The sequence below is a fragment of the Bubalus bubalis genome, chromosome X, assembly GCF_019923935.1.
Source record: "Bubalus bubalis isolate 160015118507 breed Murrah chromosome X, NDDB_SH_1, whole genome shotgun sequence".
NCBI lineage: Eukaryota > Metazoa > Chordata > Mammalia > Artiodactyla > Bovidae > Bubalus > Bubalus bubalis.
This window is the reverse complement of record NC_059181.1, coordinates 47417047-47442776: the sequence shown is the minus strand read 5'-3', so window position 1 is coordinate 47442776 and position 25730 is coordinate 47417047. Positions and strand designations below refer to the sequence as shown.

General features: G+C 38.0%; 1 protein-coding gene and 1 pseudogene across 1 annotated transcript in view; one reads left to right on the top strand and one right to left on the bottom strand.

Annotated features, from left to right (window-relative positions):
- The window catches only part of ZC3H12B (zinc finger CCCH-type containing 12B), a 668231-nt gene that overhangs the window by 376370 nt on the left and 266131 nt on the right, over nucleotides 1–25730 (bottom strand). The gene's annotated exons all lie outside the window — the stretch shown is intronic.
- Nucleotides 4627–23982, top strand: LOC102400305 (annotated as a pseudogene).

Sequence of the window (25730 nt, the reverse complement as noted above, 5' to 3'; positions counted from 1 at the left end):
TCTAACTCATCACTCACTTTTACTGCCTGATGAAAAGTGTGATATAAATAACATTTGCTTTTTTTAATTAATTTATTTTTTAACTTTACAATATTGTATTGGTTTTGCCATACATTGACATGAATCAGCCATGGGTGTACATGTGTTCCCCATCCTGAACCCCCCTCCCACCTCCTTCCCCATCCCATCCCTCTGGGTCATCCCAGTACACCAGCCCCGAGCACCCTGTATTATGCATCAAACCTAGGCTGGCGATTCATTTCACATATGAAAATATACATGTTTCAATGTCATTCTCCCAAATCATCCCACCCTAGCCCTCTCCCGCAGAGTTCAAAAGACTGTTTTATACATCTGTGTCGATTTTGCTGTCTCGCATACAGAGTTACCATGACCATCTTTCTAAATTTCATATATAAGCATTAGTATACTGTATTGGCGGAGAAGGCAATGAAACCTCACTTCAGTACTCTTGCCTGGAGAATCCCATGAATGGAGGAGCCTAGTAGGCTGCAGTCCATGGGGTCGCGAAGAGTCGGACACGACTGAGCGACTTCACTTTCACTTTTCACTTTCATGCATTGGAGAAGGAAATGGCAACCCACTCCAGTGTTCTTGCTTGGAGAATCCCAGGGACGGGGGAGCCTGGTGGGCTGCCTTCTATGGGGTCGCATAGAGTCAGACACGACTGAAGCGACTTAGCAGTAACAGTATACTGTATTGGTGTTTTTCTTTCTGGCTTACTTCACTCTGTATAATAGGCTCTAGCTTCATCCACCTCATTAGAACTGATTCAAATGTATTCTTTTTAATGGCTGAGTAATACTCCATTGTGTATATGTACCACAGCTTTCTTATCCATTCATCTGCTGATGGACATCTAGGTTGCTTCCATGTCCTGGCTATTGTAAACAGTGCTGCAATGAACATTGGGGTACATGTGTCTCTTTCAATTCTGGTTTCCTTGGTGTGTATGCCCAGCAGTGGGATTGCTGGGTCATATGGCAGTTCTATTTCCAGTTTTTTAAGGAGATCAGCCCTGGGATTTCTTTGGAGGGAATGATGCTGAAGCTGAAACTCCAGTACTTTGGCCACCTCATGCGAAGAGTTGACTCATTGGAAAAGACTCTGATGCTGGGAGGGATTGGGGGCAGGAGGAGAATGGGACGACAGAGGATGAGATGGCTGGATGGCATCACTGACTCGATGGACGTGAGTCTGAGAGAACTCAGGGAGTTGGTGATGGACAGGGAGGCCTGGCGTGCTGCAATTCATGGGGTCGCAAAGAGTTAGACACGACTGAGTGACTGAACTGAACTGAACTGAACTGAAGGAATCTCCACACTGTTCTCCATAGTGGCTGCAGTAGTTTGCATTCCCACCAACAGTGTAAGAGGGTTCCCTTTTCTCCACACCCTATCCAGTATTTATTGCTTATAGACTTTTGGATCGCAGCCATTCTGACTGGCGTGAAATGGTACCTCATTATGGTTTTGATTTGCATTTCTCTGATAATGAGTGATATTGAGCATCTTTTCATTTGTTTGTTAGCCATCTGTATGTCTTCTTTGGAGAAATGTCTGTTTAGTTCTTTGGCCCATTTTTTGATTGGGTCACTTATTTTTCTGGAATTGAGCTGCAAGAGTTGCTTGTATATTTTCGAGATTAATTCTTTGTTCATTGTTTCGTTTGCTATTATTTTCTCCCATTCTGAAGGCTGTCTTTTCACCTTGCTTATAATTTCCTTTGTTGTGTGGAAGCTTTTAATTTTAATCAGGTCCCATTTTTTTTATTTTTATTTTTGCTTTTATTTCCAGTATTCTTGGAGGTGGGTCATAGAGGATTCTGCTGTGGTTTATGTTGGAGAGTGTTTTGCCTATGTTTTTCTTTAGGAGTTTTATAGTTTCTGGTCTTGCATTTAGATCTTTAATCCATTTTGAGTTTATTTTTGTGTATGGTGTTAGAAAGTGATCTAGTTTCACTATTTTACAAATGGTTGCCAGTTTTCCCAGCACCACTTGTTAAAGAGGTTGTCTTTTCTCCATTGTATATTTGCCTCCTTTGTGAATGTCGCATAACTCCTTGGTCTATAGGTTGGATGAGCAATGTAGAATTCAGAGGCACTACTTTGATGTTGGGATGAAAGTCATCAATGAATGGATTGGGTGAGGTAGGGTTGCCTGGAGTATTGTCAAGCAGCTAAAGAATGTTGAATGGGATGTCCTTCTCCAAGCAGTATTTCTCTACCTATGGGATAAAGTGGTAGAAAAACCAGTCCTGGAAAATATCCAGTGTAACCCATGCTTTGGGGTTACTCTTCCACATAACAGAAAGAGAGACTTTGGCTAAATTTTAAAGGGCTTCTTTGATTAACTAAGAGAGGCATCAGCTTCATATTGTCAGAAACATTGCTACCCAACCAAAGAGTTAACCTATCCTTTACTGATTTATAGCCTGGCATCGACTTTCTTCCTTACTGATGTAACTTCAGTCTGGCATACTCTCCCAGTACAATCCTCTCTCATCCACATTAAAAACTTGCTCAGCTTAATATTCACCTTCATCAATAATTCCTCGAAGGATTTCAGGAAATTTCCAGGCAGCAATCACATCTGCATTTGCTGCCTTTTCACTTACTTTTACATTGTGAAGGTTGGCTCTGCTGTTGCTACTGCTAAGTCGCTTCAGCTATGTCCAACTCTGTGCGACCCCATAGATGGCAGCCCACCAGGCTCCACCGTCCCTGGGATTCTCCAGGCAAGAACACTGGAGTGGGTTGCCATTTCCTTCTCCAGTGCATGAAAATGAAAAGTGAAAGTGAAGTTGCTCAGTCGTGTCCGACTCTTTGCAACCCCATGAACTGCAGCCTACCAGGTTCCTCCATCCATGGGATTTTCCAGGCAAGAGTACTGGAGTGGGTTGCCATTGCCTTCTCTGAAGGTTAGCTCTAGCCTTGAACAAATGAAATCAGTCATGGCTGGCGTGAAAAAGTGCCCCCTCTAATTCCTCATTGTGTTTCTTCTTTGATTCTTCATAAAGGCTTTAAATTTTCTCTTGAATCACCACTAAGCCGAGCAGGATTTGATGCTTATGCCGACCCTATATCCACACATCAAGAAGTTTCTCCTCCTCCTCTATTACATTTCAAAGCTTCTTCAATATCATTGTCAACATCATTGGCACAGAAGAATTCACATGCTCCATGATCCTGTCCTTGTTCATTAGAATCATGCCATTGGACGAACAATTAATGTTATAAGACTGAGCAACATCTACAATCTTTTTGCCTCTCTCCACTCTCAATTTTTTTTTTTTTCACTTTTGTTTCTATTGTTATCACTTGGCACTTCTTAACAGTACCAGCTAGATCATCACTGATTTTATGCTTGCTTCCAGACAGCTTGGGATAAAATAAAGATACTGAACTACTGTACTCTATAGAGTACTGTACAGTAAAGTACACAAAAGCACAACCACTTATAGAGAATGTATTCAAGTGACAATATAGCCAGACATGTGATTGAACATGCAGATGCATGTTTTCATCTTTTAAAGATCACAACTTGAACATTTATATGTAGCAGACTTAATGTAATAAAAGAAGATAGTCCATGAAAGTGTAAATGGAAAGCAAATGCAGATACTCATATCAAACAAAATGGACTTTAAGCCAAAAAAGCTAACAATAGGCAAGGTTATATATAATGATAAATGGACAATATGTCAAGATAACATAGCAATCATAAATATATATGCACCTATCAGAGCACTTAAATATGTTAACCAAATACTAAAGGGAGAAATAGACACAATACAAAAATAGCAGGGGACTTCATATCCAAGTATCAACAACTGATAGATTATCCACTCAGAAAATCAACAAAGAAATGTTGGAATTGAACCATCATTTAGACCAACTGGACTTAGACATATATAGACTATTCCATAAAGCTGCATCAAAATACACACTCTTCTCAAATGCACATGGAACACTCTCCAGTAAAGGTCATGTGATAGAACACAAAACAAGTCTCAACAAATTTAAGAAATTCATACCAACAATCCTTTCTGACCACAATGATATAAAACTGAAATCAATAAGAGAAAAGATACAACATCTACACATATGTGGAAACTAAAATAACACTTATGAAGAACAATGTGTCGAAGGAGAAATCAAAAGGGAAATATAAAACTATTTCAGTCTTCCCATGGACCACTGACAGTCACACAGAAGGGGTAGGGCATGGCCTGTAGGCTTGGGGACCTTCCTTACCCCAGTCTTGGATAAAGCAGCCTATTGCTTGCCAAGAATTTTGTATGGCAGGGACCTGGCCCATGAGTTATGTCTAGCAACCCAGGGTTGCAGCAAGAGCCCTCAGAGTGTGTTGCTGGGCCAGGAATTGGCCCTGTATCTAGGGCTGTAGGCATGTGTGCTGAGTGGTGTCTGCCCATTCTGAAGTGCAGAGTGAATAAGCAGCTGTAGCTTCCAGTGAGGATGGGACTCAGGCTTCTTAAGTTGACTGTGCTCCTAGAAAATGCTGAGGAACCTGGAGGTTTGCATGAGTCATTGTTGCTTTTGAACTAGAAATGGCTTCCTTGACATTAGATGGAACAGGGAGAATAATGATTATCTCATAGGACCAGAGTGGCTGCTCCAGTAATAGAAAAATTATTTTGAGACGTTGTGATACACAGATGGACTTGGAGTTTGTTACTGGTGGAGTTCTTTGGGCCGAACAGCAAATGAGAGAGAGGGAGGAGTCAAAATGGCAGAATGGGAGAATGTGAAATTCATCTCTTCTCACAAGTACATCAAGAATACATCTACAAATGGAACAAGTCTTACAGAGCACCTGCTGGACATTAGTGGAAAACTTTGGACAACTAAAAGGACAAGAAGAAAAAAAGCCCCTTGTAACCAAGTAGGATGAAAGAAATAAAAGAGGAATAAAAAAAGGGAATGGTAACCCTGGCAGGAAGCTGAATTCAAGGAGAGGTCCCCACTCTGGGAAAAATCCCCTAACAGTGGGGAAATCAGCTGGGACAGAAAGGGATCTTCAGGGGATAAAAGGAGAATACAGCAGACAGTCTGTGGAAGGCAGTACAAAGTAAGAACTGCACACCTGGTCTGTGCCACAGCCCTGTGCACCCCAGCCTGAGTCCTGTGTCTCCTGTTGTGGAGGGGGGCTGCATGCTGAAAAGTATTGTTTGGAACGTGGACCCAGGGAAGGAATGTTACAACCAAAAAAAGTAGGAATGAGTTTTTTTTTCTCTTCTGAGAACAAGGAAAATAAAGGGGACAGTGAATAGGCTAGAGAATAAACATAAACAGGCCCGAAAGAGTTAATCATTCCTAATTTATTTTAACTGTTATTAATCTGTAGAGTCTGTAACTAGATTTGCACTTCACAAAGCTAACCTATCACTCCCTGACACTATGTAAATCATATCCTGCACCCATCGCCAGCTAAGACTGTGTGAGTTACATCCTGCACCTATCACCTTTTAACTTTATGCAAATTATAACTTATATTTGTGTTTACAATCCCTGCACTCTCTTGTAACAGACCACCCCTTGTAGCTTGTTGAATTTCAGAAAAAAGGTCGCAGGTGATGCACCAGAGACAAAGGAACCCAATTACCAGGCTGCTGGACCCAATAACCAGGATACCTTATGTCACTTCTGAATGTCTTAAAATAATGCAAGAGGAAGAAAAATGCAAGACCCTCATTACTTTGTTCCTTATCATATCCTCTGGACTTCGAGTCCTGCCTCTAAGATTCTCTCTAATTTCCTGGGAAGGAGGCCACATTTCCTGAAGTGCTAGCCTGCTGTGTTTTGCCCTGTGCCTTGGAGAAGAGTAAAGTCATCTCTCTCTTCTCTTCTCACAAATCTTTGTCTCTTATTTCTGTTTGGCATCGGTGCACAGGGTGCCAATATTTTGGTGTCAGGGACAGCTGTTGGCTGTGAAAAGACACCCTGAGATGATAGGAGTAAGGAGCTCCACAATGAAGAAAGTTTGTGGAAAAAGCCAAGGACACCACAGAAGCAAGGCATCATTGTTGAGTGGCATGGCCACAACTGTAACTCCCTTCCCAACCCACTGACTTGTTTAGCTTCCTTCACTGATGGGCACCCATCTGAGTGGGCTTGCCTGACCCTCAATCCAAGGTCTCCCCTGTTTGCATAGGCTCCATGGTCCTGAGAGCCACTCATCTCAAAGATTCCTTGGGAGTCAGCCCTGGGTGCTAATGCCTGAGATGGGAATCAGCCAATGATGGTGGGAATGAACTGTTAAAGTGTAGGTTTAAGGGAGAAGGCGAGGTGAGAAGACTGCTATTGGCTATGTGGATACAGTGGAGGGGATAAGAGTCAGGGGCTGCACAGCTGAGAATCACCCTAGAGGAAATGTGGTCTGCCTGAGAAATGAAGTGCCATTTTTAGTGATGTAAAGGGGGTAGAGTGGTTGCTGCCCCCCATATGCCAGCTTCTGTCTTTTCAGGCACTGAGATGAACTCATGTGTGACCCAATTTGTTTTGACTGTCGGTTTGTGCTGCCACGAGTAGTGCACATGCACGCTAGTTGTGGCTGCCATGCCACTTCCTGGCTTGAGTGACTAAGTGTGCCCAAATCAGCTGCCACTTTTGCTCCCTTTTGCCACTTTTGCACCCTCTTGCCTAGGCAGGGAGCAGTTGCCTGAAGGTGAAGGCACAGAAGTGGGGTCAAAACCAAAACTGAGCACCAAGGGTAGAGCAATTAAGGAAGAACAAAAATCTCTCCAGCTTTACAGCAAATGCTAAAGAAACTTTTCAAGGTGGGAAACACAAGAGAAGAAAAAGCCTACACAAACAAACCCCCCAAATAAGAAAATGGTAATAGAAACATATATATCAATAACTACCTTACATGTAAAATGGATTAAATGTTTTCACCAAAAGACACAAATGGCTGAATGGATACAAAAACAAGTAAAGTATATATGCTGTCTTTAACAGACCCAGATCAGATGACCTAGGGACATATACAGATTGAAAGTGAAGGGATGGAAAAAGATACTCAATGTAAATGGAAATAGAAAAGAAACATGGAGTAGCAATACACATATCATAAAATATAGACATTAAAATAGACTATTTCAAGAGACAAGAAAGGACACTACATAATCATAGAGGGATCAATTCAGAAAAAAGAAGATATAACATTTGTAAATATTTATGAACTCAAAATACGAGCACCTCAATACATAAGACAAATGCTAACAACCATAAAAGGAGAACTCAATAGTGACATAGTAACATTGGGGGAATTTAACACTCCACTTATATCACTGGATGGATCATCCAGACAGAAAATAAGTAAACACAAGCCTTATATGACACATTACACCAGAAATTCTCAATATATATTACAGGACAAAAAAAAAAAAAAATCTATTAAGAGGAGGCTTTACAAACAGCTGAGATAAGGAGAGAAGTGAAAGGCAAAGGAGAAAAAGAAATATATACCCATTTGAATGCAGAGCTCCAAAGAATAGCAAGGAGAGATAAGAAAGACTTCCTCAGTGATCAATGTAAAGAAATAGAGGAAAATAATAAAATGGGAAAGACTAGAGATGTCGTCAAGAAAATTAGAGATACCAAGGGAACGTTTCATGAAAAGATGGGCTCAATAAAGGACAGAAATGGTGTGGAACTAACAGAAGCAAAATATATTAAGAAGAGGTGGCAAGAATACACAGAAGAGCTATACAAAAATGATCTAAATGACCCAGATAACCACGATGGTGTGATCATTCACCTAGAGCCAGATATCTTGGAGTGTGAAGTCAAGTGGGAATTAAGAAGCAGTACTATGAACAAAGCTAGGGGAGGTGATGAAATTCCAGCCAAGCTATTTCAAATCCTAAAAGATGATGCTGTGAAAGTGTTGCACTGAAAATGCCAGAAATTTGGAAACTCAGCAGTGGCCACAGGACTGGAAAATGACAGTTTCCATTTCAATCCCAAAGAAAGACAATGCCAAAGAATGCTCAAAATACTGCACAATTGCACTCATCTCACACGCTAGCAAAGTAATGCGCAAAATTCTCCAAGCCAGGCATCAGAAGTACGTAAACTGTGAACTTCTAGATGTCCAAGCTGGATTTAGAAAAGGCAGAGGAACCAAAGATCAAATTGCCAACATCCATTGAATCATTAAAAAAGCAAAAGAGTTCCAGAAAAACATTTACTTCTGCTTTATTAAATACACCAAAACCTTTGACTGTGTGAATCACAACAAACTGTGGAAAATTCTTAAAGAGATGGGAATACCAGACCACCTTACCTGCCTCCTGAGAAATCTGTGTGAAGGTTAAGAAGCAACAGTTAGAACTGGACATGGAACATCAGACTGGATGAAAATCAGGAAAGGAGTATGTCAAAGCTGTACACTGTCACCCTGCTTATTTAACATATATGCAGAGTACATCATGTGAAATGCTGGGCTGGATGAAGCACAAGCTGGAATCAAGATTGCTGGGAGAATATCAATAACCTCAGATATGCAGATGACACCATCCTTATGGCAGAAAGTGAAGAGGAACTAAAGAGCCTCTTGATGAATGTGAAAGAGGAGAATGAAAAAGCTGGCTTAAAACTCAGGATGGGGAACATGTGTATACACGTGGCGGATTTATGTTGATGTATGGCGAATCCAATACAATATTGTAAAGTAATTAGCCTTCAATTAAAATAAATAAATTTAAATTAAAAAATAAATTAAAAATATCAACATTCAAAAAACTAAGATAATGGCATCTGGTCCCATCACTTCATGGCAAATAGATGGGGAAACAATGAAAACTGTGACAGTTTTTATGTTTTAGGGCTCCAAAATCACTGCAGATGGTGACTGCAGCCATGAAATTAAAAGACACTTGCTCCTTGGAAGAAAAGTTATGACCAATCTAGATAGCATATTAAAAAGCAGAGATATTACTTTGCCAACAAAGGTCCATCTTGTCAAAGCTATGGTTTTTCCAGTAGTCATGTATGGATGTAAGAGTTGGATTACAAAGAAAGCTGAGCACCGAAGAATTGTTGCTTTTGAACTGTGGAGTTGGAGAAGACTCTTGAGAGTCCCTTGGACTGAAAGGAGATTCAACCAGTCTATCCTATAGGTAATCAGTCCTGAATATTCATTGAAAGGACTGATGCTGAAGCTGAAACTCCAATACTTTGGCCACCTGATGTGAATGAAGATCTGACTCATTTAAAAGACCCTGATGCTGGGAAAGATTGAAGCCGGGAGGAGAAGGGGATGACAGAGGATAAGATGGTTGGATGGCATCGTTGACTTGATGAACATGAGTCGGAGTAAACTCTGGGAGTTGGTGATGGACTGGGAAGCCTGGCATGCTGCAGTACATGGGGTTACAAGCTGTTGGACATGACTGAGCAACTGAACTGAACTGATAGGACCAATTCCTTTCAAAAGCAGGAGAATACACTTTCTTCTCACAGAAAATGGAACATTCTCTAAGATAGATGCCATCTTGGGCAACAAGATAAGTGCTGGTAAATTTAAGAAAATTGAAATCATATTAAGCTTCTTTTCTAACCACAATGCTATGAGATTAGAAATCAACTATAGGACAAAAACTGGAAAAATCACAAACTCATGGGTGCTAAACACTATGGTACTAAATAACCAAGAGATAACTGAAGAAATCAAGGAGGAAAGAAAAAAATGCTAGAAAAAAAATGGCAATTAAAATATGATCCCCCTAAAACCTATGGGATGCATCAAAAGGAGTCTTAAGATGGAAGTTCACAGCCATAGAATCTTACCTGAAGAATCCCAAAAAAGTTTCAAATATACGACCTAAACTTACATTGAAGCAGCTAGAGAAAAAAGATCAAATAAAACCCAAATTTAGTAGAAGGAGAGAAATCATAATAATCAGAACAGAAACAAATGATATAGGAATGAAGAGTGAAGTAAGTCAGAAAGGAAAACACCAATACAGTATATTAATGCATATATATGGAATTTGGAAAGATGGTAACAATGACCCTGTATGTGAGAAAGCAAAGGAGACACAGATGTAAAGAACAGACTGTTGGACTCTGTGGGAGAAGTCGAAAGTGAGATGATTGGAGAGAATAGCATTAAAACATGTATATTATCATATGTGAAATAGATCTCCAGTCCAGGTTCAATGCATGAGTCAGGGTGCTCAGGGCTGGTGCACTGGGATGACCCTGAGGGATGCGTGGGGAGGGAGGTGGGAGGAAGTGTCAGGATGGGGAACACATGTACACCCATGGCTGATTCATGTGAATGTGTAGCAAAAAATCACCACGATATTGTAAAGTAATTAGCCCCCATTTAAAAAAAAAAAAAAAAAAAAAAGAAACACATGGGGGAAAAACCAAGCCTTTCCAACTGGGACCCACAATATGCCTGAGTTAAGGAGCTATAACTCTGAGTTTAAGAATGCAAAAATATCCAGTTCCCAAAAAGGTAAAATTCACCATTTCTGCATCCAATCAAAACTCACCAAGTATATTAGTTTGCTAGGGTTCGGGTAATAAGGTAACACCAACTGGCTGTCTTAAGTAACAGAAATTTATTGTCTCACAATTCTGAGGCTATAAATCTGAGATTAAGGTGTTGGCCGAGTTGGTTCCTTCTAAGCAATGAAAGGATGTTTCAGGTCTTCTTTCTTGACTTGTAGATGGCCACTTTCTCCCTGTGTTTCTTCACTTGACTAATTATGTATGTGTCTCTAAATTTTCCCTTTTGGGAAGGACACCAGTCATATTTGGTTAGGGCCACCCTCATTACTTCTTTCTAACTTGACCAACTCTGTTTTAACCCTATCTCCAAATAAAACCACATTCTGAGTTACTGGGGGTTAGAACTTTAACATATAAACCAGGGTGGGGAGTGGAGAGGGTGTATACAATTAAGTCTATAACATCAAGTGTACAAATAGACAGCAAAATATACACCATACTGGGAAAGGTCAATCAATTGAAATAAAACAATAGGAACAATAGGATTAGTATTTGATAAAGCCATTAGAGGAATTATAAAAAGAAAAGTGTATTCTGCTTGTTCAAGAAGCTAGAAGAAAGTGGATTGTTACATAGGCTTGGAAGATATAAAAGGACTCAATTCAAACTTCTAGAGATGTAAAAATATAATGTGTGAGATGAAAAATACACTGGAAGGAATTAATAGCAGATTAAACAAAGCAGAAATAATCATTACTGAACTTGAAAACACTGCAACAGATATTATCAAAAGTGGAACTCAGAGGAAAAAAGACTGGGGGAAAATGAGCAGAGTATCAGTGATCTGTGGGACAGCTTCATGCAGCCTAAAATCTGGGCAAATACGCTGCCAAACTCAGCCATTAAAAATAATACATTTGAATCAGTTCTAATGAGGTGGATGAAACTGGAGCCTATTATACAGAGTGAAGTAAGCCAGAAAGAAAAACACCAATACAGTATACTAACGCATATATATGGAATTTAGAAAGATGGTAACAATAACCCTGTGTACGAGACAGCAAAAGAGACACTGATGTATAGAACAGTCTTATGGACTCTGTGGGAGAGGGAGAGGGTGGGAAGATTTGGGAGAATGGCATTGAAACATGTAAAATATCATGTATGAAATGAGTTGCCAGTCCAGGTTCGATGCACGATACTGGATGCTTGGGGCTGGTGCACTGGGACGACCCAGAGGGATGGAATGGGGAGGGAAGAGGGAGGAGGGTTCAGGATGGGGAACACATGTATACCTGTGGCGGATTCATTTTGATATTTGGCAAAACTAATACAATTATGTAAAGTTTAAAAATAAAATAAAATTGAAGAACAAAAAAAAAAGAGAGAGAGGTGAGAGATTAAAAAATTAAAAAAAAAAAAGGAATGAAGAAAGCTATAGCAAAGATCAATGACACTAAACGTTTTTTTTTTAAGAAGGTAAACAAAATTAATAAAGCTTTAGCCAGACTCATCAAGAAATAAGGGAGATAACCCAAATCAACATAATTAATCATAAATGAAAAAGGAGATGTCAAAATGGACACCACAGAAATACAAAGGATAATAAGAGACTACTACAAGTAATTATAGACCAATGACATGGCAGAAATGGACAAGTTATTAGAAAAGTACAATCTTCCAAGACTGAAACAGGAAGAAATTGAAAATATGAACCAAACAATGACAACCACTAAAATTGAACATATGATTAAAAAAAAAAAAAAAAAAAAAACAGGGCCAGATGGCTTCACAGGGAAATTCTCAAACATTTAGAGAAGACCAAATACCTGTCGTTCTCAAATTCTTCCAAAAAATTTCAGAGGGAGGAACACTCCTAAACTCATTCTACAATGCCATCATTACACTGATACCAAAACCAAAGACAACACAAAATTAAAAAAAAAAAAAAAGGATTAAAGGATAATATTACTGATCAAACCAGCAATCCTAAAGGAAATCAATCCTGAATATTCAGTGAAAGGACTGATGCTGAAGCTGAAGCTCCAATACTTTGGCCACCTGATGCAAAGAACTGATTCAGTAGAAAAGACCTTGATGCAGGGAAAGATTGAAGGCAGGAGGAGAAGGGGATGTCAGAAGATGAGATGATTGGATGGTATCACTAACTTGACAGACATGAGTTTGAGCATGTTCTATGAGTTGGTGATGGACAGGGAAGTCTGGCATGTTGCAGTCCATGGGGTCACAAAGAGTTGGACACGACTGAGTGACTGAACAGAACTGAATATCAGTGATGAACAAAGAAGCAAAAATCTTCAACAAAATACTAGCAAACTGAGTCTTTATTTTTATTATTCAGTTCAGTTGCTCAGTCGATAACACATTAAAAGGATCATACACCATGATCAAACAGGATTTCTCTGATGAATGCAAGGATTCTTCAATACCCACAAGTACATAAATGTGACACACCATATTAAAAAATTGAAATGTAAATAACATGATCATCTCTACAGACGCAGATAAAGTTTTCAACAAAATTCAACACCCATTTATTATAAAATTTCTCTAAAGAATGGGATTAAAAGGAACCTATCTCAAAATAATAAAATCCATATATGATGAACACACTCCGAACATTATTCTCAATGGTGAAAAAATGAAAACATTTCCTCTAAGATCAAGAATAAGATAAGGTTACTCACTGTAGTATTGGAAGTCCTAACCATGACAATCAGAAAAGAAAAATGAATAAAAGGAATCCAGACTGGAAAAGAAGAAGTAAAACTCTGATTGCAGATGACATGATACTGTACATAAAAATAAACCCTAAAAATGCCACCAAAAAGTTGCTAGAGCTAATGAATGAATGAAGCTAATGAAGCAAGGACTTTAGTAAAATTGCAGAATATAAAATTGATGAACAGAAATCCCTTCTATTCCTATTCAATAACAATGAAAAACCCTAAAAGTAAATTATTGAAACGTACCATTCACCATTGCAACAAAAAGAATAAAATACTTAAGAATAAACCTACCTAAAGAGACAAAAGACCTATATGCAGAAAACTATAAGACAATGAGCATACAAATCAAAGATGACACAAACATATGAAGAAGTTTACCAAGTTCTTGAATTGGAAGAATCACTACTGTGAAAATAACTGTATTACCCAAAGCAATCTACAGGTTTAATGCAATACTTATCAAAGTCCCAATGGCATTTTTCACAGAACTAGAACAAAAAAATTTACAATTTGTATGGAGACACAAAAAACCCTGAATAGATGAAGAAAACTTGAGAAAAAAAAGAGCTGAAGGAATCAACTTTCCTGACTTCAGACTGTACTACAAAATTACAGTCATTAAGATAGTATGGGGTTTCTGGTTTAAGATGGTGGAGTAGAAGGATGTGTGCTCATCTCCTCCTGTGAGAGCATCAAAATTGTAACTAGCTGTTGAATACCCATCAACAGAAGGATACTGGAACCCAACAACAAAAAATCCCACTTCCAAAAACAAAGAAGATGCAACAAGATAGTACAAGGGGCACAATCACAATAAAATCAAATCCTATATGCACCAGGTGGGCAACCCATAGACTGGAGAACAATAATACCAAAGCAATTATCTCACTGTTGTAAAGGTTCTGAGACCAAATCAGGCTTCCCAGCCTGGGGATCCAGCAAAGGGACTGGGAATACCCAGGGAATCTGACCTTCAAGGCCAGCAGGATTTGATTACCAGACTTTCGCAGGATTGTGAAAAACAGAAACTCCAGTCTTGGAGGGCACAAACAAAATCTTGTCTGCACCAATTTCCAGGGGAAAGGAGAAGTGACCCCGCAGGAGACTAAACTACACCTACTTGCTAGTGTTAAAGGATCACCTGTTGAGGTGTGAGTTGGCAATGGCTTACCACAGGGATGGGAGCTCTGGCAGCAGCAGTCCTGAAAGGCGTCCCCCTTGGCATAAGTCCTCTTGGAGGTCATCATTAACCCTACCACAGAGCCCATAGACCCAGGGATGGGAGTGCCACCCCACCCATCTTTAGATAATCGGATTAAAGCTTTACTGAGCACAGCCCTGCCCACCAGAGCAAGACCCACTTTTTCTGAACACCAACCCTCCATCAGGAAGCTTACACAAGCCTCAGCCTCATCCACCAGTGGACAGGCAGAATAAACAAGAAGAACAAAATCCCACAGTGGCTAAAATGAAAACCACATTACAGGAAGTTAGTCAGGATGAAAAAGTAGATGGCTTTGTCCCACCTAATGGGACAAGATAAAATCCCAGAAAATTAACTACATGAAGTGGAGAGAGGCAAGCTTCCAGAAAAGGAATTCAGGACAGTGTTAGTGAAGATGATCCAGGATTCTGGAAAAAGAATGGAGACAAAGACTGAAGAAGAAAGAAATGTTTACCAAAGACCTAGAAGAACTAAAGAACAAACAGAGGTGAGCAATACATTATACAGAATTAATAGAAGAATAACTGAATAAGAAGAATGAATAAATGACTTGGAAGACAGAATGTTGGAAATCACTCCTTCAAAACAGAATATAGAAAAAAGAATGGAAAAAAAAAACTATGAAAACAGCCTAAGACCTCTGGGACAACATTAAATGCACCAACACTCACATTATTAGGGGAACCAGAAGGAGAAGAGAGAAAGAAAAGACCTGAGAAAATATTTGAAAAATTCCCCAACATGGGAAAGGAAATAGTCAATCAAGTGCAGAGAGTCTCAGGCATGATCAAGCTAAGGAGGAACACAGCAAGACACACAGTAATCAAGCTGACAAAAATTGAAGACAAAGATAAAATATTAAAAGCAACAAGGGGAAAATGACAAATTACAGGATTACCCCCATAAGTTTATCAGCTGATCTCTCAACAGAAACTCTACCAGCCAGAAGGGAATGGCATGATACAGTTAAAGTAATGAAAGGGAAGAGCCTACAAGCAAGAATACTGTACCCAGCAAAACTCTCGTTCAGACTGGATGGAGAAATCAAAAGCTTTTCAGACAAGCAAAAGTTAAGATAATTCAGTGCCACAAACCAACGCTACAATAAATCCTAAAGGAACTTCTCTAGGCAGCAAACACAAGAGAAGGAAAAGACCTACACAAAATAAACCCAAAACAATTAAGAAAATGGTAATAGGATCATATATGTTGATGGTTAATTTAAATGTAAATGGATTAAATGCACCAACCAAAATACAGACTGGATGGGCAGATGAAAACATGTACATGTATACACGTTCACTTACCACACCATTCTACTTATATGTAATTATTTTATATTGTAGAGTTAATCATATTTCCATTATGGCTTGCAGCTATAATTATATTTTGTGTGGCTATTGATGGTGAAAATGGATAAATATCTTTTGCTGTTGTGATCATGTAACTATTATTCACCTAATACCATAGTATCATGATTGGTCAACAGAAAATAATAGAATTCAATACCACTAAAACTACCATATAATAGAAAAACTTGTAATCACTTTTTTTTTTTTTGCATTATGTCATGGACATTCTTCTTTTTTAAAATTTATTTATTTTAATTGGAGGTTAATTACTTTACAATATTGTATTGGTTTTAAATCCAGATGTATATTAGAATTATCTTGAAATTTTTTGAAAAATGCAAATGCCCAGGTATTGATTTGTTTTTCCCCAAAGCTCCAGATGTGCTTCTAATGAGCAGTTATGTTTAAAAACATCTTTTACTTTTATCTAGTTTGATTCACTTTTTCTATTTCATATTCAGTGTTCCATTTCATTTAGTTTATGTTATCCAACTTCTTCATCTTTTCTTTTTTTGATGTTCCTTTTCATATCTTTATCAAGCATAGTATAAAATATTTTGCATACATATGTGTATATATATATATCATGTATAATATACATATTTTAGAAAACTTATTCATTTTTTCCTAGCTGAAAACTTTATGGCATTTTGATTCCACTTGTTTGACTTAGATGAATAGAATTCTAGATTTCTAATTTAAAAAATAGATACACAATAAGCAACAAAGGTTTACTGTATAGCACAGGGTACTATAGCAAATATCTTGGAATAAACTATAATTGGGAACACATGTACACCTGTGGTGGATTCATGTTGATGTATGGCAAAACCAATACAATATTGTGAAGTAATTAGCCTCTATTTAAAATAAATAAATTTAAATTAAAAAATAAAATAATCTGAAAAATAATATATAAGTATATTTATAATTGAATCACCTTGCTGTGCATCTGAAATATTACAAGTCAATTATATTTCAACAAAATATTTATGATAATTTTTTAAAAAAATTTAAAAATCGTGATAATGGCACAAAAAACAGAAATATATACCAATGGAACAAGATAGAAAGTTCATAGGTAAACGCACACATCTATGGGCAATTTATTTTTGATAAAGGATGCAAGAATATACAGTGGTGAAAAAAAAAACCTCTTCAATAAGTGGTGCTCATAAAACTGGACATCTAAGTATAAAAGTATGAAATTAGACTACTTCTTAATACCATACATAAAAAGAAACTCAAAATGGATTAAATACTTAAAGGTAAGGCCGGAAACTGTAAAACTCTTAGAGGAAAACATAGACAGAATACTCATTGCCATAAATCACAGCAAGGTCCTCTTTGACAGACCTCTTAGAGTAATGAAAATAAAAATAAACCAATGGGACCAAATCTGACTTAAGAGCTTTTGCAAAGCAAAGGAAACTAAAGATGAAATGACAAGTCTCAAAACTGGAGAAAATAATTGCAAATAAAACAACTGACAAAGGATTAATCTCCAAATATACAAGCAGCTCAATATCAGAAAAACAACCCAATCAAAAAATGGGCAGAAAACCTTAACAAACATTTCTCCAAAGGAGACATACAGATGGCTAATAAACACATGAAAAGATGCTCAAATTTTCTCATTATTAGAGAAATACAAATCAAAACTACAATGAAGTATTACCCCACACCAGTCAGAATTGCCATCAACTAAAAAAATTACAAAAAAATAAATGCTGAAGATATTGTGGAGCAAAAGGAACACTTTTCCACTCTTGGTAGGAAATAACTGCTATGGAGAACAGCATGGAGATTCCTTTGAAAACTAGGAATGAAAGTACCATATGACCCAGAAATCCCACTACTGGACATATTCTCTGAGAAAGTCACAATTCAAAAGACACATGTACCCCAATGTTCGTTGTAGCACTATTTAAAATAGCCAAGACATGGAAGCAACCTAGATGTTCATTGATAGATGAATGGATAAATAATCTGTGGTGTGTGTATGTGTGTGTGTATATATATATATATATATATATATATATATATATATACACACACACCCATATACAATGGAATATTATTCAGCCATAAAAAGAACACATGTGAATCAATTTAACTGATGTGGATGAACTTAGAGTCTGTCACAGAGAGTGAAGTAAGTCAGAAATGTAAAAATAACTATTATGTATTAATGCATACATATGGAGTGCAGAAAAATTTATAGGGAAGGAGTGGAGATGCAGACATAGAGAATGGACTCATGGACACAATGAGGGAAGGAGAAAGTGGAATGAATTTGAGGGAAGGAGAGAGTGGAATGAATTGAGAATAACATCCAAACTTATATATTCCCATATGTATAATAGATAGCTAGTGGGAAGTTTCTGTATAACATAGGAAGCTCAGTCCAGTGCTCCAGGACATCATAGAGTGATTGGATGAGGAAAGTGGGAGGGAACTTTAATAGGGAGGGGACATATGTATACTTATGGTTAATTCACATTGTTTTATGCAGAAACCAGTACAACATTGTACAGAAACTATCCTCCAATTAAAAATAAATTTTAAAATAGATGCAGAAAAAATTTTTGAAAAAATTCACCAACCATTTATGATAAAAAGTCATAAATGTGGACAAAGAGGGAAACTACTTCAACATAGTAAAGACCATACATGACAAACCCACAGCAAACATTAATCTCAATGTTGAAACCCTGAAAGTATTACCTTTAAGATCAGGAATAAGACAAGATGCCTACTCTCGCCACTATTATTCAACATAGTTTTGGAAATTCTAGCCAGAAAATCAGAGAAGAAAAAGAAATACAGGAATCTAAACTACAAAAGAAGTAAAACTGCCACTGCAGATGACATGATACTATATATAGAACATCCTGAAGAAGCCAACAGAAAACTACTGGAGCTAATCAATTATTTTAATAAAGTCGCAGGATACAAAATTATCGCACATGTATGTCTTGCATTCCTATACAATAACAACAAAAGATCAGCATGAGATATGAAGACTATAATCCCATTTACAATTGGAGTAAAAATGACAAAATACCTAGGAATAAACCTACCTAAGGAAGCAAATTTGGACAGAGGATCCTGGTGGGCTGCAGTCCATGGGGTCGCTACAAGTTGGACACGACTGAGCTACTTCACTTTGACTTTTCACTTTAATGCATTGGGGAAGGAAATGGCAACCCACTCCAGTGTTCTTGCCTGGAGAATGCCAGGGACGGGGGAGCCTGGTGGGCTGCCGTCTATGGGGTCGCACAGAGTTGGACACAACTGAAGCGACTTAGCAGCAGCAGCAAGGAAGCAAAAGAACTGTACTCAGAAAACTGTAAGGCACTGATGAAAGAAACCAAAGGTGACAGAAGCAGATGGAGAGATATACAATGTTCTTGGATTAAAAGTATTAATATTGTGTGAATGATTGTACTGCCCAAAGCAATGGGCAGCCCTTATCAAGTTACCAATGGCATTTTTCACAAAATTAGAACAAAAAGAAAATGTATACTTCATATGGAAACAGCAAAGTCCCTGAATAACCAAAGCAATCTTGAGGAATAAAAAAGGACCTGGAGGAGTCAATCTACCTGACCTCAGACTATACTACAAAGCTATTGTAATTAAGACAGTATGGTACTGACACAAAAACAGAAATATAGATAAATGGAACAAAACAGAAAGCCCAGGGATAAACCCATGCACCTATGGTCACCTAATCTATAACAAAGGAGGCAAATGCATACGATGGAGAAAAGATATTCTCTTTAATAAGTGAAAACTGGAGCACAATAAGTTAAGGTAAGAAATTAGAACCCTCCCTAACACTATACACAAAATAACCTCAAAATGGATTGAATACATAAATGTAAGCCAGGCATTATAAAGCTCTTAGAGGAAAACATAGACAGAACATACTTTGGTATAAGTTGTATGAATATATTTTTCAATCCACCTCCTAGAGTAATGAAAATGAAAACAAAAATAAGCAAATGAGACCTAATTAACCTTAGAAGCTTTTGTATAGCAAATAAAACCGTAAACAAGATGTAAAGACAATCCTCAGAATAGGATAAAATACTTGCAAAAATGGCAAGTACAAAGAATTAATCTCTAATATATACAAACAGCTCATGCAGATCAATGTCAAAAAAACAAACAACCCAATTAAAAAATGGGCAGAAGATTTAATAGGCATTGCTCCAAAGAAGACATACATGTGGCCAACAAACACATGAAAAAGTAATCAATATTACTAATGATAAAGAAATATAAATCAAAACTACAATGAGATAAAACCTCACACAAATCACATTGACTACCATAAAAAACATCTACAAACAACATATACTGGTGAGGGTGTGGAGAAAAAGGAATGCTCTTTCACTGTTGGTAGTAATATAAATTGGTACAGCCACTATGGAGAATAGTATATAGGTTCCTTAGAATCTAAAATTAGAACTACCATATGACCCAGGAATCACACCCTGGGCAGATACCTAGAGAAAATTATACTTAAAAAAAAAAAAAAAAATATATATATATATATATCAGATCAGATCAGATCAGTCACTGAGTCGTCTCCGACTCTTTGCGACCCCATGAATCACAGCACGCCAGGCCTCCCTGTCCATCACCAACTCCCGGAGTTCACTCAGACTCATGTCCATTGAGTCAGTGATGCCATCAAGCCATCTCATCCTCTGTCGTCCCCTTCTCCTCCTGCCCCCAATCCCTCCCAGCATCAGAGTCTTTTCCAGTGAGTCAACTTTTCACATGAGGTGGCCAAAGTACTGGAGTTTCAGCGTCAGCATCATTCCTTCCAAAGAAATCCCAGGGCTGATCTCCTTCAGAATGGACTGGTTGGATCTCCTTGCAGTCCAAGGGACTCGCAAGAGTCTTCTCCAACACCACAGTTCAAAAGCATAAATTCTTTGGCGCTCAGCCTTCTTCACAGTCCAACTCTCACATCCATACATGACCACAGGAAAAACCATAGCCTTGACTAGACGAACCTTTGTTGGCAAAGTAATGTCTCTGCTTTTGAATATGCTATCTAGGTTGGTCATAACTTTCCTTCCAAGGAGTAAGCGTCTTTTAATTTCATGGCTGCAGTCACCAGCTGCAGTGATTTTGGAGCCCAGAAAAATAAAGTCTGATACTGTTTCCACTGTTTCCCTATCTATTTTCCATGAAGTGGTGGGACCGGATGCCATGATCTTCATTTTCTGAATGTTGAGCTTTAAACCAACCTTTTCACTCTCCACTTTCACTTTCATCTAGAGGCTTTTTAGTTCCTCTTCACTTTCTGCTATAAGGGTGGTGTCATCTGCATATCTGAAGTTATTGATATTTCTCCCGGCAATCTTGATTCCAGTTTGTGTTTCTTCCAGTCCAGTGTTTCTCATGATGTACTCTGCATATAAGTTAAATAAACAGGGTGACAATATACAGCCTTGACGAACTCCTTTTCCTGTTTGGAACCAGTCTGTTGTTCCATGTCCAGTTCTAACTGTTGCTTCCTGACCTGCATACAAATTTCTCAAGAGGCTCTACATCTGCATCTCTATTTCTATTTTGTAAATAAGATCATCTATAACACTTTTCTAGATAACACATATATGCATTAATATATGATGTTTGTTTTTCTCTTTCCAAATAACTTCATTCTGTATGACAGTCTGTAGGTCCATCCTACAGATGGAGAATCAACCTAAATGTCCATCAAGATAGGAATTGTTGAAGAAGATGTGGCACATTTATAAAATGGAATATTATTTAGCCATAAGAAAGAATAAAATTGCAGAGACGTGGATGGACCTACAGACTGTCATACAGAATGAAGTTATTTGGAAAGAGAAAAACAAACATCATATATTAATGCATATATGTGTTATCTAGAAAAGTGTTATAGATGATCTTATTTACAAAATAGAAATAGAGATGCAGATATAGAGAGCAGATATATGGATATCAAGGGGAAAGAGGAGGGTAGGAAGAATTTGACATATTGTCTATATTGACATATAGACACTATTCATACTATGTATAAAATTGATAGCTCATAAGAGCATACTGTATAGCACAGGGAACTCTGCTCAATGCTCTTTGGTGACCTAAATGGGAAGGAAATCCAGAAAAAGATGGGATATATGTAAACATAGAATTGATTCACTTTGAAGTACAACAGAAAGTAATACAACATTGTAGAGCAACTATATGCCAATAAAAATTAATTTAAAAATAACTTGCAAGTGATCAAATCCCAGATGCACAGCTGTACAAGTCATCACCTGCAATGTCTTCACTGCTGTGAGGCGTGGCTCTATGAACAGGTTGATCTCATCCATCAGCTTAAAATGGAGAAGCTTCAGGAGCAGGCCTAACAGCTATACTGGTTACTGGGCCAGTTCAATTGCTTCATTAATCAACTGGCGTGCACCCCAAACATCTATCCCATCAAGTCTCCATGTGCCTGGAGAGACTGGGAAGTTTTTCTCTCAACCCTAAAGATTCAACTGTCCTACTCTTTGAAACATAACTGCTCTGTACAGGTCATCATCACATTTGGGTCTCTAAAGACCATTCCAAATTGAGAACATGATGGTTCATGCTGGTTCATCAAATATTGGATTCTCTCTGGAGAAAAGAGGTTGTACCACATTTCCAGAGCAGAAGTCAGCATCCAGCACCATAGCTGTCCCTCACAGTAAATGGCTCCTTTGGGATCAAACCTGCCAATGGTCACCAGGCTCCCTAAATACCCAGAACTAGTCTCCAGGATGAGCTCACTCAAAAGTAGACCTTGTCAAAGAGTCAGAATTCTTCCAGAGCCTGAAATTTCTTCAGTAATGTCTGGGCCAATCTAAGATGCTTGGAAAACTGGCTCCACAAGAGTCAGAAACGAGAAATTTCTGAAAAACCAAGTTACCAAAGTGTAATGGCTATTTTATTATCAATTCTTCATTGAAAATAAAAATGTTGGATGTCTAGGGCTTCTTAGTCAAGATGAAATGGACATTTCTGATTGTCTGGTAACTCCCCAGGAATCACATAATCTTGAGAAGCCTGGGAATGACAGCTATGAAACCAGTGAGAAGTTTAAGTTCTTGTTCAAGGTGTTTTCAGTAGTCCTACAGTGTGAATGACTGGCTTATCAAGCCTGATTCCTGTACAGTTGTCAGAGTAACCAGCCTAAAGGTGGGGAGACTGGAAATCTGGGCAATCTGAAGTGCCTGGATTGCCACTTGGAGGCCACGAAACCCATGCTCACTCCCAGTGTCATTACATAAGATTGGCTTGTCCAGAACTGTCAAGATGCATACAAAGTAGAGGAGGTCAACAAAGCCAAAGAACCCTATGTAAGCTTTGCAGAGTGCATGGATGATGAAAACTGTGAGAAAGAATCTCTGTGTAAAGACTTCTGAAGAAAGAAGGAAAGGATAAAATGGTATGCCTTTGGAACAAAAACCTGAACCTGAGAAATACTCCCTGAATATGTGGCTCTGTCCATCCAGAAAATAGGCAACTGAGAAAGCTATGACATTCAAGACAGTGGTCTCTTTTAGAATTGCTGATTCCTTCCAAGTTATAAGTAACAATCCCTTGTTAGAGTGGCGCATTACCTCCTCATGCAAAGAAGGATGTCCCAAGGAAGTGCCTCTTACTGAGGACAGAGCTGTCAAACAAAAGCTTACGGGCCTCTTGGCCACTTTCTGGTGTCCCTTTATCACAACTGACTGGGTCTTTCCAGGAAAGTGAAAGTTGCTCAGTTGTGCCAGGCTCCTCTGTCCATGGAATTTTCTAGGCAAGAATACTGGAGTGGGTTGCCATTTCCTTCTCCAGGGTATCTTCCCAATCAAGGGGTCAAACCCGGGTCTCCCACGTTCCAGGCAGATTCTTTACCATCTGAGCTATCAGCAAAGTGACAGGAAATTTAAGCCAGTTATCCTCAAGAGAAAACAAGTAGCTATTTTTTTAAAAGGCCAAAGAAGGATTACTTAATTGGTACTTATCGGAGGAACACAACTTTCCCCCAGATCATTACAGCCCCCAGAAGTTTGTGATCTCTTTGCCTATATGCAGCTTAAAGTTGATAAAGAAAAATGGTTGCATCATTCTCAGATGTGAAGGAATGGAGTACTAGAGTCAAGCAAATTTTCTGCAGATTATCACAAATTCAGGAGTTGAGTGATTGTGGCTTGCCAAATCATTGTGTTTATGGATCTGATGTAGTCCCTTTCTGACCTAATTTCAAACTAGTGAAGATAAATAAGTCATCAAATTATGAGTTACTATGTAAAAGTCTATTTTTTGATGCTGAAATGATTAAGTTTCTTCTTACACTAGTATTAATTCACCCCTATACTATAAACACAGCATCTTCATGGCTAAGTTGTTTCATAAGACTCCACAGCTCCTTATTTGGGGTTGTTATTAGAAATACATTAAAACACTGTGGTTTTTAAAATTAAATAGTTCTATAATTATATATTGATGCATTCTAAATCTAGAAAACTTATCTAAAATTTTGATTGCCCATCTTTGGATGCTTCCCTTGCCATGAGTTTTCTTCCATTAATGGTGAATTCTTCTGTTTAATTAATACACAGTATATTTCACACAAGGGGATCCCCTGATAGCTCAAATTGTAAAGAGTCTGCCTGCAATGCAGGAGACCCGGTTTCGATCCTTGGATCAGGAAGATCCCCTGGAGAAGGAAATGGCAACCCACTCCAGTATTCTTGCCTGGAAAATCCCATGGACAGAGGAGCCTGGCAGTCTATAATCCATGGGATCACAAAGAGTCTGACACAACTGAACGACTTCACTTTCACAGAAATAATTAAATTTGCTTATTTGGTGTTTTTTTCTTACCAAAACATGTATTAACAATCTTGACAATTTTTGACATTAATTACAAGATATTTAACTTACAGTATTATTTTTTTTTCTTTTGAAAGAAACTCAGATATGGCAGGTTATAATACTGTAAGTTAAATGTCTTGTGATTAATGTCAAAAATTGTCAGGATTGTTAATACATGTTTTGGTAAGAAAAAAATACCAAATTGGCAAATTTAAGTATTTCTAAATGTTATTATTAAAGTATCTAAACAGCTCTTTCCAAAGGGCTCCATATTGGTTGAAGGCTATATTCAAGGTATTCTTAGTCTCTTTCAAAATACTCTGAAGAACTACAGGCAGAAGAGGCCCAGTGTCAACTAATCAAATAGCAAAAGGCAAGGCATGTTGGGAAATGTAGTATTTGAACTATTCACTGTCCTAAGTGTTACTGGTGCATCCTGTGTAAATGGAAGTTGCACTTGATACATGTTTCTTTTAATTAGATATAAATTAAGTGTCTCCTCACTGCAAGCATAGCATACCTATAACTCTAAAACTAAAATGCAGTGACATTTTCATGAATAGGCCATTTTGAACACTTGTGCCTTGGGGAATTTAATGAAACTTTATGAAAATTACTGATGCTTCCTTAGTATCCTTAAAGTTATATCTGTGCTTTAGTCTACAAATAATAAATGCTGGAGAGGGTGTGGAGAAAAGGGAACCCTCTTACACTGTTGGTGGGAATGCAAACTAGTACAGCCACTATGGAGAACAGTGTGGAGATTCCTTAAAAAACTGGAAATAGAACTGCCTTATGATCCAGCAATCCCACTGCTGGGCATACACACTGAGGAAACCAGAAGGGAAAGAGACACGTGTACCCCAAAGTTCATTGCAGCACTGTTTATAATAGCCAGGACATGGAAGCAACCTAGATGTCCATCAGCAGACGAATGGATAAGAAAGCTGTGGTACATATACACAATGGAGTATTACTCAGCCATTAAAAAGAATACATTTGAATCAGTT